The 18,763-nt window shown below is 43.7% G+C and overlaps 1 protein-coding gene and 1 long non-coding RNA gene across 2 annotated transcripts in view; both read left to right on the forward strand.

Annotated features, from left to right (window-relative positions):
* LOC132206756 (uncharacterized) overlaps positions 1–1,631 on the forward strand; it is a 57,259-nt gene extending 55,628 nt beyond the window's left edge. The window contains exon 3 of the long non-coding RNA XR_009443135.1: positions 1,444–1,631. This is a non-coding gene — a long non-coding RNA (uncharacterized LOC132206756). The remainder of the gene's footprint in view (positions 1–1,443) is intronic.
* A 5,362-nt stretch (positions 1,632–6,993) lies between these two features.
* Positions 6,994–18,763, forward strand: part of LOC132206755 (uncharacterized) — a 184,450-nt gene continuing 172,680 nt past the window's right edge. Inside the window, exon 1 of the mRNA XM_059641708.1 lies at positions 6,994–7,296. The gene's annotated coding sequence lies outside the window, so the exon portion shown is untranslated. The remainder of the gene's footprint in view (positions 7,297–18,763) is intronic.

Here is an 18,763-nt window from a genome sequence, read left to right on the forward strand (position 1 = left end):
CACCCCTTTCACAAAGAACGATCAAACGAATGCTGTTGTAACATCTTACTTTGTTCCAATCCCAGTTTATTTGTTGCTGAAACAGACTTTCTTGCTATTGGTCCCTTTGCACTTAATTATTCCAATGCACCCTGCGCACCTCCCGCTTTCTATTCTCGATAAAATCAGGGTCTTCTGCTGTTTATGTTAACCGTTCATAGCACATCCTGTGCCCCTTGACCTGCATCAATTCCAAGTTCAGCAAATCCTCAATTTTAATATTAATTAATAAACTCTAGTTTCGGTTTCAAATCCCTCCACGGTCTTGAATCCCTCCCCTAATCTCTGTAATCCCCTCCAGTCTCCTAGTTTTCAGAGCTATCTACAGTCTTACACTAACTCATTCCTGAACATTTCCAGTTGTAGTTAGCTCACAGGTGGCATTGCTGTGAGCTGCCAAGGTACGAACACTGGAATTTCTTTCCTCAACCACTCTGTCCCTCAACCAGTTATTCCTCATTTCGGACACTGAGCATGAGTGACCTGCAGTGAGGTCTCAAAGAATTGGAGCCAGTTCACCAGAGGATGAAGTCACACTCCATTTCAGCTACAGGGGATTCAGATGAGAACTGCAATGGGGATGGGGTGGCCGACAGAAGAAGGATTGGTGCGTTGGCAGGTTAGAAAGCCTGCCCTTAATGTCACGGAGCATGAAAGACTCTGGCTTCAATCTGGCGCAGTGTTTGGAACCCATCCACTCCAGCACTGAGTTGTGGCCAACCTGATGGGAACAGTTACAGATTGAGTCATGATTGGTATCTCTGCTCCAGAAAAAGCAGAAGCCAATGAAATGGCTGCAAGGTCAGACTCATGTCATCATGCCCAGCAATTCCAGTGCTCAAAGTGCAGTGCATTTCCAGCACTGCTACCCAGAGCTGGGTGGTGGCGTGGTGGTGGGGGTGACAGTCACAGCAAGAAGTGGCAGTGATGCAATGGGTCATGAACCACCTGTCTGCAAGTGTCCTTCCCTTATTGCCAATCCTTTGCCTTGTTAGTGCCCTTGCTAACATTGCTGGTCAGCCAGCCAGCCCTGATTTCTGCCACACCTTGCTGTTGTGGTACAGTCCTGGGTGGGCCCTTCTGGAGCTAGAGTTACTCAGGATAAACACAATAAAAATCATCAGCTTTCACCTGCAGTGCCACAGTCACAGGGATCGCACTCTGTGGGAGCATTAAGCAAGAAAAAGGCACCTGTAATACTGGTATGAAGGAAATAAATGAGGGCAGTTGATATTTGCATGCATTATGGCATAGATTGTTCAACATTATTGTTTTGAAATATCGATATTGTGACGGCATTTACTGTTGTTTGTAGACAAGTGGTGCAGTGGTAGTCAACAGCCAAGGAGAGGGAAGGTTCAGCCTTGTTAGTGGAATTTGAGCTTACATTTACCTGTATTACAGTTGGTCGAGTGGATCACAGAAAGTCTGGCAACAAAAAAGCTGCAATGGTTACCTCGTCACTGCTTCCAACTCCTCCTCTTTCTCAGCTGGTGCCCGATCACTGGCAGCGACAGCGTACCCTCATGATGCCAAGGTTGGAGACTATCAAGAATCATGACGACACCGGCCCTTCTCTGTACTGCAGGACTGCCCCGGAGTGCTCCAGGCAGCAGAAACAACATTGAACTACTCCAGTGGTCTGCACCATTACATTTCCTGTGGTACTTTATGCAGCCCCTCTGAGTGTGTAATACACACTCCCATATGGCCCACGTCATCAAACAAAGGCTCTTGTCACCTCCTCATTACTTCAAGTTGTTCAAATGAGGATGGCAGGGCAGAATATTGAAGAATTATTACAAAGTCTTCTGTTCAGTATCCTGCTGCTCTCTGACAAGGAAAACTGAAATGTACTTGATTTTCATGTAATTTTGATTCCCATTACAGGTCCTTATGGGAACAGGAAAAATGACAAGCTGGAAAATTTTGCAAGTAATCTTTGGGCCAGCCTGGAATCTTCCCATCCTCTGGCCATGACCCTTGTGACCCTGCTTGGAGGTTGTAGTTACAGTTTCAGAAGTGATCAATTCCAGTGAGGATGTCTGTGCTAAGGTGAAAGCTCACGCTTCACGACGGGAAAAATGGCTCCATTCAGACTCTGGAGATTCAGGTATCCCACTGAGAATCGTTGTCTCCTTCATCATTCACCTTATTCCAGTCACCTGTCCTGCTCTGTGTGATTTCTGTCCATTCTCTCAGTCATGCTTGTCTGAGGGGATAGCCACTACTGTAGCCCTGTTGTTGACTTGTGCAGTATCCTCACAGTCAGGGAATGCTTCCCCATTCCTGAGAGATTTCAGCTGGCTTAAACAGCTCTGAAAACCACTAAACACTTTTACAAGAGTCAGCGGAAATCCACTTGCATCTAACCTGTAAGTGGTTGGTGATATCTCTATCCTCACTGCACTGGATTAAGAGAGGATTGTAACTGGAATACTGAGGTCAAAACATATACCATTAGCATCCAAGCAGCATTACACATATTTCCATCAGAATGTGAATCAGATGACAGGGATTATACCTAGCACTTGGAGAACTGACAGAAACCCCAGGTTACCTTGTCAGGAAAGTTCCAGTGAATGAAGTGCCAACCGAGCACTGACCATTCGGGGGCAGTCTGTGGCTAAAACCCCACTCACTGAGAGATGCTGGCCAAACAGAGACTAGTGTCTCGCCATTGCAGGTGGTGCCACCAGGAAGGGTGGCTGATGCTGGTACTGCAATTAATCCAATGCTATCAGTGAGTCATGAACAAATTGGGGTCGTGGGAGAGGTTTTCTGGCCAGGGAATCAGGAGGTTGTAAGAAAAGGTAGTCAGGTGCTATCTGTTTGCCATCGCTACTAATATGGCATGGCGGATCAATGGTTAGCACTGCTGCCTCACAGCTCCAGGGACCCAGGTTCAATTCCAACCTCAGGTGACTGTCTGTGTGGAGTTTGCACATTCTGTATATGTCTGCATGGGTTTCCTCTGGGTGCTCCAGTTTCCTCCCACAGTCCAAAGATGTGCAGGTTAGATGGCTTGGCCATGCTAAGTTGCCCAGAGTGTCCAGGTATGTGTGGGTTATAGTGGAATGGGTGTGGGTGGAATGCTGCAAAGGTCAATGTTGGGTCAAAGGGTCTGATTGTACACTGTAGGGATTCTATAATTAAGAGTTTTACTTCTCAAACTTTCTGTGTGATATTTGTTCAGCCTCAGTTATTAATTGCCCACTCAGGGGAGTAAAGACCATTTACCAGCCTTCCCAAACGAGACTGCATCAGGGTAAAACTTGAAAGACAGTCAGGTCCGTACTTACACTCTCCAGCTCAAACCCCGCATAAAGAGAGGGGTGTTAAATTCTACCCGTCATGTACAAAATCCAGCACCTACGTGATTGCCTGCAAAAATGCCATCCATCACTGCCCACAACGGAAGAGTGAACCTGGCAGAAACGCAGAATTGCTACAACGCAGAAGGAGGACATTCAGCCCATCATACTTGCCAAGCTCTCTGAGCACTCTAATTTAAGGCCAATCTTCTACCTTTTTCCAAAAACCCTGCATGTATTTTTTTTTCTGTTTAAGTAACCATCCCTCTTGCGTGCCTTCGCTGAATCTGCCACCACCACATTTCCAGGCAGTGGATTCCAGGCCCAGATCACTCACTGGCTGAATAAAGTATTTTTTCTCACTGCCCATTTGCTTCTTTTGTTAGCATCTTTGAAACTGTGCGCTCTGGTTCTAGATTCATTTTAGGAGTGGGAACAATTTATTCCTAGATAACAAGGTGTAGAACTGGACGAAGAGGGGTCTAGGCCTGAAATGTCAGCCTTCCTGCTCCTCTGATGCTGCTGGGTCTGCTGCGTTCATCCAGCTCAGCACCTTGTTATCTCAGATTCCCCAGCATCTGCAGTTCCTACTATCTCTGAAGCATTTTATTCCTATCTGCTTTCTCCTGAGCACTCATGGTTTTGGAAAGTTTCTATCAAGTTTCCAAGGAAAGCAGTCCCAGTACCTTGAAAAAATCCTCATAACTGAGTTTCTCATCCCTGAGAATCATTCTCATAAATGGAGGCATTGTGACAACGTCACTGGACTAGTAATCCGGAGATTCAGGTAATCAGAATCAACTTTCACCATGACGTATGTTTGAATCCAATTTCAGTTTAAAAACAACACCCAGGAATGAAAGTCTCATGGCGCTCATGAAATGGACCAACGATTGTGCTGTACATTTCTATGACTCTATGTCTCATAACAGGTTGCAGTACATTGGAGCTTTGTGTCATCTGTACAGTACAATATTGTCCCCTGCACACCCAAGCCTAGATCATTTATGTACGTATCAGGAAAGCAAGGGTCTCAATACCAGCCTCTGGGCAACTCCACAACAAACATCCTCTCAATCAGAAAAACACCCATCACGCTCTCTTTCTTGTGATCAGAGATAATGGGAACTGCAGATGCTGGAGAATCCAGGATAACAAAGTGTGTAGCTGGATGAACACAGCAGGCTGAGCAGCATCTCAGGAGCACAGCAGCTGACGTCAGCTTTGGTGCTCCTGAGATGCTGCTTGGCCTGCTGTGTTCATCCAGCTACACCCTTTGTTATATTACACTCTCTTTCTTATCCCTCAGACAATTTTGGATCCATTTTGCTGCTGTCCCTTTCATTCTAAGATTTTCTTCAAAAATTGTACAAAATGCTTTTGGATAGCCCATGCACAGCACAACAGCATCTCTGTCCTTTTAAACCTTCTCTGTTACCTGCGACTATCTCAAGCATCCAAATGATGTGGGCAAGTGGATACTGATGTTATTGGATCTTAAGACATGGAAAATAACTCATTGATAATGTGGTATCCCACATTAGAACCATCAGAGATTTACATGTCGGTGATAATTTACACACATGAGAGGGGTGCAGACACTTAGAGCCGTTCAGCCGCTAGCTGAAAACATTTCCGAGTTAATTGCCACCCTGCGCAGAGTGCACATACAAATCTTGATGACAAGCATGACCCCAAGTCAGATAGCATCATTAGCATTGCTTCCAGATTAAAAATAACCCAGGGAGAACAAGACACTGCCTTTCAGACAGGTAATTCCCAAATAACTAGCTTGATCCCAGACCACAGGTGGGATGTACAATTATGGATTGACCAGATAAGGAACCAGCCAGGGTGCTCAGTGATAACTGGTTAACATGGCGGGGAAGGGAGTGAAAAAATAACGAGACGTGCTAATCGGAATTGAGCTGTATTTGTGTGTTAAGTATAATTGAAGGGGCATAAGAAGTGGGACAGGGCTGTGGTGGCGGGTGGAATGATTGATGGAAGCCGCATTTGCTTCTTGTCCAAGTTTAATTCACTTCCGGAGACGCCGGTATTATTTTCAAATTGGCGCTATTTGCAGCGTAAAATTGCAATCGCCAAATGTTATGCTGACTCCTGAGACAGCAGGTTGGCAACCCCCAGTGAAAAGGGACCAGGTACCAACGCTGCATCACCTTGCAGTTCTTAATCCAGGATGTTAGAGAGTTTGGAACAGTCCCGGCCAAGTTGAAGTTACAGCATCCATTTCCATCAGTTAATATTGTGACGAGCATAATGTTTAAATGTGCAGTTTCACCTGTTCAATTCTTGTCTATCGACCAATAAATACAGATATTGCAATGGTGGGAAGGATTAGCGGGATGTTCGAAAGTAAAGCGGTGTTATTTTCAGAAAATGGTTACAAACCAGAGATTTTGAAAGGATTAGTCCCACCCCACCCGCAACACGCACTCTTTGGTAGGGGTTTCCTTTAAGAGCGCTTCCAGAAATAAACCTGCCTTGTCCCAGGATCTGTTCTATTTGGTATGAGAGGGATGTGATGATTTGACTCCTGTACAATCTTCCTCCGCCATGCGGCAGGGGAGGAGCATTGAAAGCAGATCTCAGCTCTTGTGGAGAGAGAGAGAGAGAGCGTGAGGCAGCGGCTGCGAAACGCGATGGGAGTGAGGACGGACTGAAGAACCATGGCATCGCCGCTGTGTACTTAGTGCAGCCACCAGGCTCTCGGGGGAGGACAGCAAAGGAGGATTTTGTGTTGTCCTTTTTATTTGCAATAATCCGGGGTGGGGAAGGGGAGAGAGAGCTGAGATAATGGGAACTGCAGATGCTGGAGAATTCCAAGATAATAAAATGTGAGGCTGGATGAACACAGCAGGCCAAGCAGCATCTCAGGAGCACAAAAGCTGACGTTTCGGGCCTAGACCCTTCATCAGAGAGGGGGATGGGGAGAGAGGGGGAGGCGGACCAAAGATGGAGAGTAAAGAAGATAGGTGGGGAGGAGAGTATAGGTGGGGAGGTAGGGAGGGGATAGGTCAGTCCAGGGAAGACGGACAGGTCAAGGAGGTGGGATGAGGTTAGTAGGTAGATGGAGGTGCGGCTTGGGGTGGGAGGAAGGGATGGGTGAGAGGAAGAACCGGTTAGGGAGGCAGAGACAGGTTGGACTGGTTTTGGGATGCAGTGGGGGGGGAAGAGCTGGGCTGGTTGTGTGGTGCAGTGGGGGGAGGGGACGAACTGGGCTGGTTCAGGGATGCTAAATCTCCCCTTCCCCCACCGCATCCCTAAACCAGCCCAGTTCGTCCCCTCCCCCCACTGCACCACACAACCAGCCCAGCTCTTCCCCCCCCACTGCATCCCAAAACCAGTCCAACCTGTCTCTGCCTCCCTAACCGGTTCTTCCTCTCACCCATCCCTTCCTCCCACCCCAAGCCGCACCCCCATCTACCTACTAACCTCATCCCACCTCCTTGACCTGTCCGTCTTCCCTGGACTGACCTATCCCCTCCCTACCTCCCCACCTATACTGTCCTCTCCACCTATCTTTACTCTCCATCTTCGGTCCGCCTCCCCCTCTCTCCCTATTTATTCCAGTTCCCTCTCCCCATCCCCCTCTCTGATGAAGGGTCTAGGCCCGAAACGTCAGCTTTTGTGCTCCTCAGATGCTGTTTGGCCTGCTGTGCTCATCCAACTTCACATCGGTAGTTCTCCTCCTGTCCCTGCCTCTATGCACACACACTGCCAGGCATAGTCTTCCTCCCTCTGTGTGTGTGTGTGTGTGTGTGTCTCTCTCTCGCTCCAGCTCCTAAAACCTAAGATGCATCGGATACACACACACATCAACAAGCCATGGGGAAAGATCAGGAATTACTGCAAGCTGTCAAAACCGAAGATGTAGCTGCAGTGCAGAAGCTGTTGCAAAGGCCAAAACAAGGCAAAGCGAGTGAGTACCCTTTACACACCGTTCCATTGGCTGATGTGAATGTGCCTGCGTTTTTTTTGTGTGTGTGTGTTTTGCAAATGTCCTGTTATTGTGGAGTAGGAGGGGAGGGAGTTTGGTCTGTTGTTCAATATGGGCTCTCCTATCTTGACCGATGCTGTTAGTGACTCTTGATACAGTGCAATCGGTGGGAATGTAGCATTTGCCTGAATAGTGCGTTCTCTCTCCCTCGGACAGCTCCCCTGCATCCCTTAGCTTCACAAGCCGGCGCTTTCTGCTCCTAACAGCGCAGATTGGACGTTGAGGATAGATAAGGTCAATACTGGGAATCCTAGATTCCCTATCAACCGGGCAAGAGATTGCAGATGGTTTGTAGCGAATCCACGGTTGAGATACAACGCACAGAATCAGTTCGTATAAGGGGAAAGGTGGTTCTGGAGGTTTGCACTGTTCTGTTTCGGCAAAAAAAGTGCCCGACCAGAGAATATCAGGCCAGTGACTAAGATGGTTAAACAGCTAATTCTAGTGGAAAGCTGTCAAGAAGGTAATAGCTCAGAGTCTCGCTTCTGAGGAAGTGCAAACTGGAGATCTTGTTTGACCCACTCTGTGCAGGTTGTTGCTGCTGTGTTGCAAAGAGAGCCTAGAGACGTGAGGGGGGACTTGGATGTGACAAATGCAGTGACTCCACACCCGGGCAGTGGTTTGGCAACATGATTCGGACCCCGTGAGCTTGCAGCCCTCTGACGCTGTTCCCTTACTGCCGGATGCTCACTGGCTCGCACGCCCCAAACAACCGGGGCTATTTTAAATTTAACCCCTTGACTGATGGGCTGACAAGTGCCTGTTGATGACAAAGCAATAGATGCTGCAGATCTGGTAATTAGAAGCAGTTTTGCTGGGAGACGCTTTAATTGATAGATTTCAATTCTAAAATTAACCAGGATTAAACGGGGGAGACCTCGAGCTGGCTGATCTATGATGTAGTAATAACAGTATTTTCGGAAAGATTGTCTGAGACGCAGGAGTGATGTCTCTCCCAGCTATCCTGGCTGCATGGAGGAGGAAAAGGCAACCCTTTCCGAACAAGGCACAGTGAGGATTTCTGAAACATTTATGTATCGCCTAACTGGAAACTTGATAATGTACGCCACAATGTGGGAGGGGGAATCTTATTCAGTTCTATATTTGCCTAAAGCTTCACTCCAGATATTTTGTTAAAAATAAAAGAATCATGGGATTTGAAGGGTACACTGCGAGTAAATCGTGGGAAAATGTTAATTTATTTTGATGTGACTTGCTCCTACATGAGTAAAACATATTGTGATTAAGGATGATGGAATAAACTAAAAGCATTATTTGCCAGGATGAGATTCTGTCATAGTCTGGAGATGCGCTGCTCTGCTATCCAGTTATGAAGAGCTGCTGTAGTTGTGTTCTACAAGACTCCAATTGTTGGATGCAGTGGAAGTCTTTGAGGAGAAGACACCATGTCCCTTTTAAAAATAGTTTCTTACTGATTGATCATGTCACACACAGTACTTTGATTTGTAATTTTCTGGCTTATTCTCTGGTGTTGAGAACCTTTGTGGGTTGACTCTCCCTTTGACCTCATGATCCCTGTTGAGTTTAGATTTTGAATGCGTGGCCTGTGCATTTGTTGGATTTCTCTCTATTGGTTCTCTAAGTTCACTGACTGAATGCAACACTGTATCAACGTTTACCAATAATGATCATATCTGTGATGATGATGCTATTTTCCTTGGGACAGATAATGAAAATCTCCATGCTTCACAAAGTCTGTCTTCGTGTCTATTGGTGCTCCATAACTGGTGACCATGCCTTCAGCTGACAATGCCTTAAGCTCTGGAATTTCTTCCATAAACCTCACCACTCCTTTACCACCGCCCCCCCCCTCCCCCCCGACCATGTTCTCCTTTACATTATTGGTTATAAAATACCAGAGCGGTTACCTGTGTTGATATTGCCAGTGTCACGTTTGATTAGATCATTCCTCCTATGAAATATTGTGAGACGTTTTACTTTTACCAATGCAAGATGCATACATGCTGTTGTTATTAGACAATAAGTCGAGGTGGGAGGGTGCGGTATCATTGGGATTTAAATGGCTGGAGAGGCCTTACGCCAAATACCCAGCAGGTAGCTGTGTTGGGGCTGGCTTTGAGGGTGGGGTGGCAGATGGTGACTGTCTCTTCTAAATTAGCCCATGCTCCCATTAGAGGATCATACGTAATGCCTTGCTTATCACCAGTCTTCAAAATTCTGACAACACCCCAACTCCCCAACATATCCTCACTATGGCCTACCAATTCTTCTCACTTGGTGAGCTGAATCTGGAACAATTGTCTTCGTCCCAAGTGCAATACCAGTAATGACCACGTCTTCTGGTGGTGCTGCTGGTACAGTGCTGGAATGCTGCCAATCTCTTACTGGCCTGAATCTCTCTGAGGCAGGACATCTTCATGTATAAGCGGAGCAATCAACCCATCAGATGGTTGCAGAGCTTGGCAGACTTCCCCACCTCTGTGCTTTTAGTCATAGAGGTGGGGAACCCAGAGTCTTGTGTAATTCAGCCCTGAGGCAGTTGACCCTTACTTGCCTTCTGAAGTAGTGTAGCAAATAGTTCATAAAAATGGGCAATAAAATGGTGACTTTGCCAGCATAATCCACATAATTAGAACGTTTCTTTATTAAATTGGGAACTCTGTGTGGTGTGTGCAATGCTAATGGAAGTACAGATCCTGGCTAAGCCCAGTGTTCTGTCTCCACCTCCCATGATAATACAAGGTACTGACTGATTGGTTTCTTGGCTGAGACTGTGGTCCGTTACTTTGCAGCCAAAAACACGAAGCAGTGTTTTTAGGAGAGGATGGGACAAAATATTTAGAGTGTCGAGAGGGCCCATAAAGTTTTGCAACTGAAGACATCAAAGCTGCTAGAGTTTAAAAATAACTTGGATCTGTATTTGAACTAACATTAATGTAGAGGGCCAAGAGATGGAAAACAGGATTCAACTTGAAAGTTTTAATTTGGCTGGCAAAGATGCGCTGGGCCAAATGCTCTCCTTCCATTGCTGCAAATTTCCACGATATTCCAAAATCATGTCAAAGATTTCTGAAGAAGGGTCTTGGCTTGAAACATCAGCCTTCCTGCTCCTCTGATGTTGCTTGGCCTGCTGTGTACATCCAGCTCGACACCTTGTTATCTCTATTGTAGAGCATCTATGTGCCCCACTGTTATTTTACTATCATGCCAGATGTGTAGTATGTGATTTCTCTGCAAGTTGGTATGACAAATTAAAATCATGAGACATTTTTATTCTCTGAATGATAAAACTCAAAATTCCAACTGCACCTATGTCAACTCCTGTGCTGTGACATGTCTTTACAGATTGAAAGGTGCATTTTATTTCAGTTGGGATGATTCTTGGATTTCTGCCAGACTTCAGCAGTTTGAGGTTTGCTGTGACAATTCCATGCCTTTTGACCTTCAACACAATCACAATGAAAATGACGTGGAAATTACAATATGGATACTGTGAGTGTATGTGTGTGTATGTATGTGTGTGTGTGTGTGTGTGTGTGTGTGTGTGTGTGTGTGTGTGTGTGTGTGTGTGTGTGTGTGTGTGTGTGTGTGTGTGTACCTTGTGATATTTGATATAATCATTTGATATAATCAGTGGCGTTACTTTGGAGAGGTTTTGGTCTCCCCTTTGAATATTGAAGTAGAATGTAAAGCTCTTCCAGAAGTTCGCTAATGACATAGAACATCAGTCTGATGAAAACCTACCTCTTCCCCTTGCTACTATCTACTTGTTATTGCAGTATCAGTTTCTGAGACATGCCTTAGCATCCATTAAAGACGTGAATAAACGCAAACAGTTGCCACTCACTCTAACCAACGTTTTTAGATAAAGATTTTACCCTCTACATGGACATGAGTCTTAATCCCATGTGCCCACTCTGTTCCAGTGAATGCTTTATTCATCCTTACTTTGACCACTTGCTGAACCGATTCCTAAATATTGACTTGGCTGCCTGTTCAGTCATTAATTCTGGTTGCACATTTTGAACTCTGTGTTTGATGCAGCAGTTGGAAACAAGGGCTTGTGCTGCTTTAGTTATACCATCAATAGAGACTTTAAATAGTCATTAAAGAAAGGAAGAACTGGCACTGAATAAATTACCTGGGGTTTTTTTGTATTCATTCTTAGAATGGAGCTGCTGCTGGCTGGCCAGTATTTATTGCCCACTCACAGCTGCCCTTGACAAGGTGTTGGTGTGCTGCCTTCTTGAACCATGGCTTGGAGGGCAACTTGCAGGTGGTGGTATTCCCATAAATTTGCTGCCCTTATCTTTCTAGATGGGAGTATTTATGAAAGTGTTGGTTTCTAAAGAGCCTTGGTGAATTTATGCAGGGGATTTTGTAGATGATGTGCACAGCTGCTACTTCCCATCACTGGTGGAGGGAATGAATTTTTCTCGCTATTGCTTTGTTAACTGTAGCAGTTTGCTGTGCCTAAATTGACTGCTACATTTCCTGACATTGCAATAGTGACTACACTTCCAAAATATGAATACTGCTGAGAAAAGGCATATATTGCTACAGCTTTTCAACTTGCACTTAACAGGACAATTCACATCAAATACAATGTAAAAGGATCAACTATTATAGTAAATAAGAAGTGAGTCCTGGTGTTTTCCCTGTGGAAACACCTCAGAGTCCACTGTAATTGCTTTATTCATCTTTACTTCAACCATTTGCTGTACCTGTTCCTAAATATTGATGTGGTTCCACTTCCAAATGAATCAGCACTCTCTTTGTGTACAGCTTTTCCCTTCACTTCTTGCAAATTGCCCCAATAAGTGCAAGATGAAAAGGATAAACAAAATGTATATTTTTCAAGTTCTGTATTACCAACTGATTACTGCCAAAATACTTCATTGGCTGTAAAGTGCTTTGGAATGTCCTGAGGTCATGAAAGGGAAGAAAGAGAAGGCTTTCTTTCTTAACATTGTGCATTTCACAGCTTTAGGATATCCCAAACAACTTCTGGCCAAGAGAATAGTTGAGAATTGGAGTCACTGTCATAATGTGGAAACATGGCAGTCCATATGTGCACAGTGAGATCTCACAAACGGCAACATCACAGTGACCAGAAAACCCCTTCAGTAATATCAGTTCAGAGCTTAGTATTGACCAAAACACCAGGATAACTCTGCTTGACAACAGAGGCATTATATTACCTGAGAGGGAATATGAGTATTTAACAACTGGACACCTGAAGCCACAATTTCCAAGTGTTGGTTCGAATGGTATCATCCAAAGGTCAGCACCTCCAACAATGGAGCACTGGGTATGTTAGCCTAGATTTTCTTCTCAGGTCTACAGATCCTGACTTGAACAATGACATTCTGTCTTAACGGTTGGAGTGAAACCCACTGAGCTGCAGCTAATATCCAATGATTGATCTGTATAGTGAGTGAAAGGAAAATGGTGTAAACACCACACTGTGCAGCCTGCTCTCATTCACTCACTCGGAGCAAATTTTCAGAAACCTGCCGGTAGATTGTGAGTGCACCTTCTTATTAAGCTGCTGCTTGTAGCCGCTCCTGCCAGGAGACCTGCTGTCATGGTGTGCCAATTCTGTCTGTCTTATGCCACCCTCATACATCGGTTGTGGTTTGTTGGCAGCCATTCTGTGACACCACTCTGTGACCTGTTCCTGGGAAGATAGGGTTCTCCTGTGAGGAAAGGTCGGATCTGTACCAGTTGGAACTTAGAAGAATGAGAATTGATCCTATGGCAATATATAAAATCCTGAGGGGACTTGATACATTGTGTACAGGGAAAATGTTTCCTCTCGTGAGGGAATCTCAAAAAAGGGGGTACAATTTAAGAACAGGAGGTCTTCTTTCTATGATGGAGACGAGGAGGATTTCCATCAGAGGGGTATGGGTCTCTGGAATTCTCTTCCCCAAAAAGTATTGGCGGCTGTAACATTGACTTTATTCTAGGTTGAGTTAGATGGTTTTTTGATAGATGTGGGAGACGAGGGCTTGGGGAAAAGGGACAGAGGGGCTTGAGTCCACAAGCAGATCAGCCACTGAATGGTGGAGCAGAGTTAAAGGGCTGAATGGCTTTCTGTTGCTCTCAAATGACATGTTCCTATATTCCGTTCTAACATCCATCATCCAACTGCACATAGGTTGACCCCTCTTCCTGCTGCTGTCCAGAATCTCTTAGCTTGTAAGCTCAGATCAAATAGCCAAAATTGTGACTCTTATTAAACTTGGAGAGAGGAAAAAGGAGTATCTGAGTACCTTTTGTTCTTCTCATTTTAGATTCAATCTTTTTATGATATTTCTGAGAACTGCTTGAGAAACAGAGTCATAGAATCATACAGCATGGAAACAGACTCTTGAGTCAAACCAGCCCGTGCCAAACATATTTTCGAGCTAAACTAGTCCCACCTGCCTGCTCCTGGTCCATAACTCTCCAAATCTTTCCTGTTCATGTACGATTCTAAGTGTCTTTTAAGTGTTATAGCATCTAACTCAGGAAATGAATAGTTTTTTTGTGGGTGCATGTGGAATGTACTGTATCATGGTGAGGGAAAGTAAAAGGTGTATTCAGATTGAGGAAATGAATGCTGGCCTGAACAGAATTGGTTGCTTTGTATGGCCTTATTGATTTTGCTTGCCTCTCGTACCTTGTCATAAAACTGCTTATAACTTCAAAGGAAGGAGAATAGCAATTGCTGTGGGTTTTGCAGAACACATTGCAAGTACATACAGATTTATTTTTTAAAAAAGCTATTAAACCAAAGAAATGGAATTGCACAATAAATCAGAAAGTAATGTGGCAGCCTAGCTGCTTGTTGAAGCACTTAGACTTTGTATAGATGGCTTTGTGCTTTGCCATCCACTTTCCACAATGGTTAAAATCATAAAATTGTACAGCACAGAATGAGTGCATTCAATCCATTATGCCTGGGTTGACTGGCGGAAAGAGATTTCTGATCTGCCCCACTTCCCAGTCTTTTCTCTGCACCACTGCAAATATTTCCCATTTTAAACTACTTCATTCCTCCTGCCTCAGAGCATCTTGCTTTCATTGTGCTGCTTGGGTTGCCCTAGAAACACTATTGGCAAAGTGGGTGCCAAGAGAGGTGATTCATTCTGAATGCCTCTTTTTAAAATATTATTTATTTATTGAATGTGGGCATCACTGATACGGGGCCAGCATTAATTGCTCATGAGCAAATGCTCCTGAGCTGCCTTCCAAAACCACAGTATTCCCAAAGCGATGATAAGGAGGGAGCTGCAGAATTCTCAATCAGTAAAGATGATGGAATGGCAACATTTTCATGTCAGGATTGTGTGTACATCCGAAGATTGGAGGGAAACTGAGAAGTGATGCCCTCATGTGCCTGCTGTCGTTGCCCTGCTGGTTGGTAGATGTTGTGGGTTCTGGAGAAACGTTTGAAGAAATGTTGTTGCGTTACTGCACTGTATCTTGTAGATTCCAGTTGGAGCATCCACTTTAAGGCATCTACTTGCATCCTCATTCGAGATTCTCTATTCTGAGTGTAGGGAGCCACTTACTATGCTAGTATTGTATGGTGCTGACTGTTTACAAGCTGCCAATCAAGATGAAGTCATGGAGAAAAGAAATAGCTGTGATGTGAAGGTACATGACAGATTCCATTGTTACTGTATTGGCTTAGTAGAAATATCACCATTGAGTCAAAAGGTTGTGGATTCAAGTCACTTTCTAGAGATATGAGCACGTTTCACTGCAGTATTGAAGGAGTGCTGCAATGTCAGAGGTACTTTTTATTGGGTGAGAAATTAAGTTAAGGTTTGGCCTTCACCAAATATTGTACTTATTTGGCTGAAAAAAATGCTTTGGAGATGTCCTGAAGCTCAGAGAGAGATTATATAAAGGCAAGTTATTTGTGGATTTCTGTCGGAGAGTTGGCTCCAGTTATATTTTCTCAACAGCTGTGTGATTTGAAGCTAATATTCGTAACTTTCAAATTTTACAATCTATTCCTGAAATGTTTGATGCACTATTAGGCACTATGTATTGTTCATCTTTTTAAAAATGAAAGAAGAGGAATTCTGTTGCATGAGGATTCTCCAGTGGCTTCTATAATATTGGACATAGTATAATTTCATTTCGAAAAATGATGAGATTACAACCATATTTAATAACTAAACACCATGCTTCACTTTGCAGAAGTCATGATAATACAAATTACATGCTTTTTAATAATGTGGGGTACATCGAGCATTTAAGTGTAATTTGGATGAGTAGGTGCAGCTTTACAGAGTCATCCTATGATCTAAAATACAGAGATGCTCATTGTATTTGGAGTGGCGATTGGATGGGAGGAGGAGGCTGGCCTTATTTTATCTGTATTTATTATTATTTATAGAAGCCTGGAGCTTATCAAACCAGAGTAGTGCTTGATATTTCAATGTGTTGACCTATCTACCAGTGGAAAGAAAAGTTATGAAAGTACCAGATGCTGTAATAAAATGAATGAATTACATGTAATTTCTACCCAACACTCTCACAATCTTGATGGTTAATGTGGGTTATAGTTCAGTGAAGAATTTCTGGCAAAGAAAACAAAGTGCTTTATTCTATTGAACTATCACACAAACATCAGATGAGTTTGTATCATTGAGTGACATGTTTTATTGGTGTTTGAAGAGTGAATGATCCTCCCTGACAGAAGCAAGAGACTCCTGCCCATTGATGCTTGATGACTGGCTGTAGCCAATTACTTGTGAGTGAATTTGAATGACTGTGACATCCAATAGTCAGAGCTGGTGGATGTTTCTTTTTAATATCGCAATTGCATTTCATAACCATATTGGAACACATGTATGAAGGCACAAAACCAATCCTTTTCCCTGACTGAAGACACTGGCATTTACCAGAGCTGTGGTTCATGATGAACCAATCACGACCAAATGACAGAGAAATAATACCATTTCAAAGCGAAGTTCACCCAGCTTTCAGCTGCATTGAAGATCCTTTCTTGTGGAGTGAAATAGAAGTTCTATGTTAAGAAATGATGATTAGTCAAAACGTAGCCTTTTACAATTAAATTACAAGCTAAAATGAGGCAGTACTGCAAAGTATGAGCAATGTATTTTTTCCCGAGTCAAGCTGAGTCTGCAGTCTTAAATACTAATGTGCATCATTGCATTATCCCTTTGTATAAGTTATTCAAGATTCAGGTTAAGAGTCATGGTATTTGAATGTAGCAGAATGCACACTCATCCAACAAGCATCGGAGGGCTCACATATCTTTCACACATCTTATATGAGGCCAACATTTGAGAAAGAACACCAGCTGCCAGGATTTGGTTCTCCAATTGAGCACCCACTATTTGCAGGAGTGTCATGAGACCAAGAATTGACTTGTTCTCAGTGGGAGCATCACAGGGCACAGAATAGTGACCATACATTCTATCAGGGCTGTAAATCTGAAACGTCAATTTTTCTGCTCCTCTTATGCTGCCCGACCTCTCATGTTCCTCCAGCTCCATACTGTGTTGACTCTGACTCCAACATCTGCAGCTCTTGATATCTCCGAGTGACTGTGCATAGCAACCTTTTGAAAAGAGATATCACTTATGAGCAGCGGTTGTGGGTAGCTCTGATTCCCATTCCTTCCTTTAATCTGGCATGCAGAGATTACTAGTAATGTCTTCTTCATCACTTAGATCCGATAACATATCACAGACTGGTCTGTGTCATTCAATTCCAAACCAGACAGTTTTTGTACCGCCTGAGCCTTTGGTGGATATAAAATAAAGATGGTACTGGGGAAGGATCACCATAGCCTTTCAGCTATTCTACCCTAGTGGCCAAAACGACACTGATTCCCGAAGGTTGTACGTTTGGCACGGTATGTATGAAGTAAATACTAATAGTACGGAAATTGCTCTGAGATGCCTCAGAGCGGAATATGCTGCAAGGAGGAAAGTTGAATTCTAATGCACTTTCCATTACATTCAACTTGAAATATTTCAGCATATACTTGGTTGGTTAGCTGAGTTGGCTGGATGGCTGGTTTGGGATGCAAAATGATACCAACAGTGTGAGTCCGATTCTTGTACCGGCTGAGTTTACCGTGAAGGACTGTATGCCAGGGAGAAGTTGTAATTTCAATAATATTTGAAAAAAACAAAGCTGTCAATAGGAAATTCTGCCTTTTCACCGAGTTATCTCTTCAAAAGTCAGGAGGATACAGCGCAGAAACAAAAAGAAGGGGAATGCGTCAAAGCATCGCAATGTGGACAAGTCTGAGGCCGATCTCCTTAATGATGAGACCAGGAGCTTTAAAAGATTGGTGTGTCAAGACAAACAGACCATTACAGGATAGAGTTCAAGTAGAAAAGATTGCTTTTATCTCAAGGCAGTTCAAATTCATGAAGCTTGGCCAGACTGCATCTGGAATTCAATGTTCAGTTTTGGTCAGCATGCCTCAGAGAAGAAGGCCTTTTGAGGAGGTAAATTGTAGATTCACCAGAATGATTGCAGGGCTTAAAGAGTCAAGTTATGGAGACAGGTTGTCTGGACATAGCTTATCTCTTCAGTTTAGATGGTCCACATTGATCTCAACAAAATATTTAACATGATGAATAGATTCATTAGGATAAATATAGAGGAACTGTTTCCTCTTGGGGTGAATCCAGAACAAAAGATTAATACTTAATATTGGAACCCAAGCTGAGCAGGAGCAGCTGTCGATACAGAAGACGGGGGAAATCTGAAATTCCCTCCAGAAGGCTGTCTTTGTGCATCATTTTAAATTTTCTGATAACATGGTGTGAAGCTGAATGAACACAGCAGATTCTCCAGCATCGGCAGTTCCTACTATCTCTGTATAAATTTTCTGATAGTTTTCTTTTGTTCAGTGAGGTTTTGAAGGAATTTAGAGCAAAGCGTGGGAAGATGAAGTTGAGCTGGGATCATCAATAATCCAATTGAATGATGGAGCCGGCCTATTTGAATGTTTTAATGAACATTATTTGTGAAGCGTGTACATCACATAGAGGTTTCAAGGTGATGATGTCTTGCTTTAATCTCTTCAAACTGAGAAAGACAGAACTTTAAAATGAAGCAATGTAACCAAATTAACTCAGTATGTACTCGGGCTCAGATACAATAGTATTTTCAATTGGCAACATCAATGTGATATAAAACCCAGGATAATCTCAACGGACATAAGATGAACTGACTACTCTGACACATATCAGTTATGGTCAATAAAACTTGTGATCAGCAGTCAACCCACAATTGAAACTGATTCATGTCATTGGGTGCCTTTGTTTCCGATTAGTAGTAAACCAAAGGACATCTACATGCTACTGTAAATGTCAGCAAAGAAATCACTGGTGAGGAGTGAAAAAGTTGACGATGTGAA

The sequence above is a fragment of the Stegostoma tigrinum genome, chromosome 43, assembly GCF_030684315.1.
Source record: "Stegostoma tigrinum isolate sSteTig4 chromosome 43, sSteTig4.hap1, whole genome shotgun sequence".
Classification (NCBI taxonomy): domain Eukaryota; kingdom Metazoa; phylum Chordata; class Chondrichthyes; order Orectolobiformes; family Stegostomatidae; genus Stegostoma; species Stegostoma tigrinum.